The following is a 6,000-nucleotide window of genomic DNA, read 5'->3' on the forward strand; positions in this document are numbered from 1 at the left end:
AGCTGGATGAGGAGATCACTGGACTGTTAATGTTGATTTTTAATAAGTTTTGGAACACTAAGGAAGTTCCAGAAGACTGGAAGAAAGGTAATGCTGTGCCAATTTTTAAAAAGAGTAAACGGATGACCTGCATAATTATAAGACTGTAGGCCTGACATCAATCCCAGGCAAGATAATGGAGAGGCTGATATTGGACTCAGTTAATAAAGAACTAAAGCAGGGTAATGTAATTAATGCCAATCAACATGGGTGTATGGCAAATAGATCCTGTCAAGATAACTGGATATCTTTTTTTGATGAGATTTCAAGTTTGGTTGGTAAATGCTATAGTGTTCATATGAAATACTTAGACTTCAGTAAGGCGCACAACATTTTGATTAAAAACCTAGATCAATATAAAATTAACATGGCACACATTAAATGGATTAACGACTGGTTAAAAGATAGGTCTTAAAATGTAACTGTGAACTGGGAATTGTCATTTAGCAGGTCCATTTCTAGGAGGGTTCTGCAGGTATCAGTTCTTGTTCCTACATTACAAAACAGAGTCATAGGTGGATGCAAAACTGATTGGAAAACCTTTCCCAGAGAGTAGTTATCAGTGGTTCACAATCATAGAAACATAGAAGATTAGGGTTGGAAGAGACCTCAAGAGGTCATCTCGTCCAACCCGCTGCTCAAAGAAGGACCAACCCCAACTAAATCATCCCAGCCATGGCTTTGTCGAGCCGGGCCTTAAAAACCTCTAAGGATGGAGATTCCACCACCTCCCTAGGTCACCCATTCCAGTGCTTTGCCACACTCCTAGTGAAATAATTTTTCCTAATATCCAACCTAGACCTTCCCCACTGCAACTTGAGACCATTGCTCCTTGTTCCGTCATCTGCCACCACTGAGAACAACCTAGATCCATCTGCTTTGGAACCCCACTTCAGGTAGTTGAAGGCTGCTATCAAATCCCCCCTCATTCTTCTCTTCTGCAGACTGAAAAAGCCCTGTTCCCTCAGCCTCTCCTGGTAAGTCATGTGCCCCAGCCCCCTGATCATTTTCATTACCCTCTGCTGGAATCTATCCAATATCTCCACATCCTTTCCGTAGTGGGGGGGCCCAAAGCTGGACACAATTCTCCAGATGTGGCCTCACCAGTACCGAAAAGAAGGGAATAATCACTTCCCTCCATCTGCTGACAATACTCCTACTAATGAAGACCAATGTGCCATTAGCCTTCTTGGCAACAAGGGAACACTGTTGATTCATATCCAGCTTCTTGTTTACTCTAATCCCCAGGTCCTTTTCTGCAGAACTGCCGTTTAGCCATTTGGTCCCCAGCCTGTAGCAGTGTATGGGATTCTTCAGTCGTAAGTGTAGGACTCTGCACTTGTCCTTGTTGAACCTCATTAGAGTTCTTTTAGCCCAATCCTCCAATTTGTCTAGGTCACTCTGGACCCTATCCCTACCCTCCAGTATATCTACCTCACCCCACAGCTTAGTGTCATCCGTGAACTTTCTGAGGGTACAGTCCACGCCATCATCCAGATCATTAATGAAGATGTTGAACAAAACTGGCCCAGGACTGAGCCCGGGGGCACTCTGCTTGAAACCGGCTGCCAACTAGACATCAATCCATTGATCACTACCCATTGAGTCCAATGATCTAGCCAGCTTTCTATCCACCTTACAGTCCATTCATCCAATCCATGCTTCTTTAACTTGCTGTCAAAAATACTGTGAGATACCATATCAAAAGCTTTGCTAAAGTCAAGGTACATCACATCCACTGCTTTCCCCATATCCACAGAGCCAGTTATTTGATCATAATAGGAAGTCAGGTTGGTCAGCCATGACTTGCCCTTGGTGAATCCATGTTGACTGTTCCTGATAACCTTCCTCACCTACAAGTGCTTCAAAATGGATTCCTTGAGGACCTACTCTGTGATTTTTCTGGGGACAGAGGTGAGGCTGATCGGTCTGTAGTTCCCCAGATTCACCTTCTTCCCTTTTTAAAAGATGGGCACTATAATTGCCTTTTTCCACTCGTCCAGGACCTCCCCCGATCACCATGAGTTTTCAAAGATAATGGCCAATGGATCTGCAATCACATCAGCCAACTCCCTCAGCACCCTCGGATGCAATGCATCCGGCCCCATGGACTTGTGCATATCCCGCTTTTCTAAATAGTCCTTAACTTGTTCTTTCACACTGAGGGCTGCTCCCCTCCTCCCCATACTGTGCTGCCCAGTGCAGGAGTCTGGGAGCTGACCTTGTCTGTAAAGACCTAGGCAAAAAAAGCATTGAGTACTTCAACTTTTTCCACATCATCTGTCACTAGGTTGCCTCCCGCATTCAGCAAGGGTCCCACACTTTCCCTGACCTTCTTCTTGTTGCTAACATACCTGTAGAAACACTTCGTGTTACCCTTCACATCCCTTGCTAGCTGCAACTCCAGTTTGCTTTGGCCTTCCTGATTACATCCTGATTGTTCAAGCAATGTTTTTATACTCCTCCCTTGTCATCTGTCCAAGTTTCCACTTCTTGTAAACTTGTAAACATCTTTATCAATGACTGGGAACAAAACATAAAATCATCACTGATAAAGTTTTGCAGATGACAAAAAAATTGGGGAAAGGTAAATAATGACAAGGACAGGTCACTGATTCAGTGACGTTCATCGCTTGGAAAACTAGGTGCTAGCAAACAATGTGCCTTACAATATAGCTACATGTAAACCTGGGGACAAAAAATGTAGTCCATACCTATTTAATTGGGGACTCTACTGTGAGAAGCAGTGACTCTGAAAAAGACTTGGGTGCCATGGTGGATAATCAGCTGAACATGAGCTACCAGTGTGAAGCTGTGGCCAAAAAGGCTAATGCAATCCCGGGATGCCATAAGTAGGGAGTCTCAAGTAGGAGTAGAGATGTTATTTTACCTCTGGATTTGGCACTGATGTGAACACTGATGGAATTCTGTTTCTACTTGTGGTGCCCACAATTCAAGAAGGATGTTCATAAATTGGAGAGGGTGCAGAGAAGAACCATGCGAATGATTAAAAGATTAGAAAACATACCTTACAGTGACAGACTCAAAGATACAAATCTATTTAGCTTAACAAAGAGAAGGTTAAGGGGTGACTGGATTACAGTCCAAGTACCTATGTGGAGAGCAAAAATTTAATAATGGACTCTTCAATCTAGCAGAGGAAAATATAACATGATCCAATAGATGGAACCTGAAGCTAGACAAATTCATATAGGAAATAAACCTGGCGGAAAAGAATTTTCAGCATAGTACACAGAAATTTAAAGCATTCCTTTCTTTACATTTTTAACATTTTTAATAGAGAGAGTAATTAACCAGGTGAACAATTTATCAAGCGTCATGGTGGATTCAACAACACTGATAATTTTTTAAGTAAGATTGAATGTTTTTTTCTAAAAGATACACTCTTGGAATTATGTTGGGGAAGTTCTATGATCTGTGCTATACAGCATACTAAAATCAGAATGATCCCTTCTGGCCTTTCAAAACAGAATAAATTATCAGGAGCATACTTTTTCTGTTTACATCATTCAATGTTAGGAAAAGTGTAAGACTATAAGAGCTATATTAGGTCCCAGTGACTTCAAGAGAACTATTCATGTGCTTAAACTTAAACACGTGTAAGTCTTGGCAGGACTGGGGTTTTAGTTTGCATTATTACCTCCAGTGAAGTTGCAGATATTGTGAGTATTCTGAAGTATTCTAATAACACAAAAGTAGAAAAAACTCCCATTGAATTCAGTGGTCTTTGGAACAGTCCCTAGGTGAAAATGCCATGCAGGCTCACTGTTTTAAAAGCAATTATTATTCATAACCCACAAATTGGGAAAAATATGACCTGACAATAGAATACAGATGTGCAATTATGACCAGCAACTTTTGTTTGTTTGTTTGTTTGTTTTGGTGATGGGGGAAGTAGCCTGAATGCACAACTATGTTATTAAGTCATTTTTATGGTTCTTCTGAAATTATCACCAGCATGCAGGCTATGTCAGGATGTAGCTCCCATTCACAGCATTCACTCTGCGATAATATCACAACTATTTTCAACTCTCTGAGCTAATTGGAAACATCACATCTTCTTTGCTAGAATTTAGTTATGCTTCATTTAAAAGTTAAAAGCAGCTCCTGGGAGCAGGGAGCTTCGTTATTGCAAACCCCTTTTAAGCAGTGTGGTTGGAACTGGAATATTTAAATGAGTCTTCCTAAGCTTTGCTTTAGGCCTTGCCATCCTTTTTATTTTAAGGGAGAGAACTGTCATGTACCACTTTAGGAAGAATTAGACTATTTTGTTGCCCAAGCTGCATACTGACACTGGACAGTGCAAAAAATCATCATTGTCATCATCTGAAACGTTTTTGTCAGCAGAACCATATTTTTAAATGCTTTGTATTTTGTCAGATAGAGCATCCTGTGGCGCAGTACTAGGTTCAAAAATCCACATTACTGCCAATAAACCTGTGTATTTGTGGAAGAGGCACATATGTTTGCTAATGCTAGTCTGGTTGCTTTAAGTATATATTACTAAAAAGGAGCTCTCAGTTGTGTGATAGTACGAAGTGCTGAAAAATTATCTTTCTTTGTCTTAGCTAGAAAGAAAACCAAAAATAAATAATTGCAGAACCTTATTTTCTGATTGCTGCAAATACTTTACATGTATGTATTTAAAGATGAAATATTTAAAAGCAAATACCTCTGGGTTTGGTTTGCATAGGGTTGACAGTGAACCAGTCCCCGCAGATTCTCTTGGAACTATGAGTTCAAAGTCTCCACTGAGTTGGGGCCAATATGCCCTATAATCCCTAACACTGTGGCTGGGGAACTCCATTCTTTTTTTAATAAACAGCCCTGTTAATCTTTAAGTGAACTTTGGAATTGAGTGTAAAATGTGCTGTGTTTTTAGGCTACTCCTTGTTTCACCCAACCCACCTCTGTGGATGATCTGCAGTAATGGGGCTGTGCAGGAGTCGGATCTATCCAAACGTGGGGCACTGGCTATTTTCCTTGGTATAATCCCTAATTAAATCCACCAGGGATTCCAGATGTAATTTAATATATCTGTCATCATTAATTTATGGCAGTTCCCCTAACATTATGTGCAACACCCTCATGGCTGATGGATTGAGGGCAATGGCAATTGGGAATATGATGCAGTCTTCAGGGGAAGGTGACTATCTACACTAATATGGTCACCACTGTTATTAAATTGTGATAAATCTTGTACAAAGTATGCCTTGTGAGGTATCATTAGGAAAGTTGTAACCTGCTGAATATTATTATCTTCTTATTATTACTATATTATAATGTGTATATCAACATTGTGTGTGGAATTCTGAAATTTTGCTCTGTGTTTGTAACTTAAACATTTTGTGTATCTGAGAAACACCCACAGGTTAGCTCTTTAGAAATAACAAAAGAGCTGTAAACAAGGGTGTCTGCACATCATCCACCTCAGATGGCATGTAGGCATAGGTGCAAGCTAGAATTTGAAATTCATATGAAGGACTGATGGCCAACCATATATGCAATGAAATTGCCTGACCCATAACACAGCCAGGATTTTACCAGCAAGAAGTGTCAAGATATACAAGGAGAGAACAAAGGCCCTTGGCCACCTCTTTCCTACCCCCTCTCTGGACTGGTGAATTCTAACAAAGGGAAATTTTGAACAAATTACTGAGGGCCCCAAATTATTTGGGCAAGCCAGAAATAAAACTATCCCTGATATTATTTTGGACTATCAGTTGCTCTGATCCAACTTTAAAGTATTTTATCTGCTTTAACTATTTAATAACTCTAATTTCTTTTTCTTAGTTAATAAATCTTTACTTTGTTTACTAAAGATTGACTACAGCACTGTTTTTGGTGCTTGATCAGAAGTATCCATTGACCTGGGTAAGTGACTAGCCCCCTGGGTTAGAAGAACCAGTATGTGATGAATTTGGTTCTAATAACCTTCCA

The 6,000-nt window shown here is 40.3% G+C and overlaps 1 long non-coding RNA gene across 1 annotated transcript in view; it reads right to left on the reverse strand.

Moving 5' to 3' along the window:
• The window catches only part of LOC311517163, a 49,186-nt gene extending 44,402 nt beyond the window's left edge, over window positions 1–4,784 (reverse strand). The window contains exon 1 of the long non-coding RNA XR_014710619.1: window positions 4,733–4,784. This is a non-coding gene — a long non-coding RNA (uncharacterized lncRNA). The remainder of the gene's footprint in view (window positions 1–4,732) is intronic.
• Between the last annotated feature and the right edge of the window lie 1,216 nt (window positions 4,785–6,000).

Source organism: Lepidochelys olivacea, assembly GCF_965140295.1.
Source record: "Lepidochelys olivacea isolate rLepOli2 genome assembly, chromosome: 2".
NCBI lineage: Eukaryota > Metazoa > Chordata > Testudines > Cheloniidae > Lepidochelys > Lepidochelys olivacea.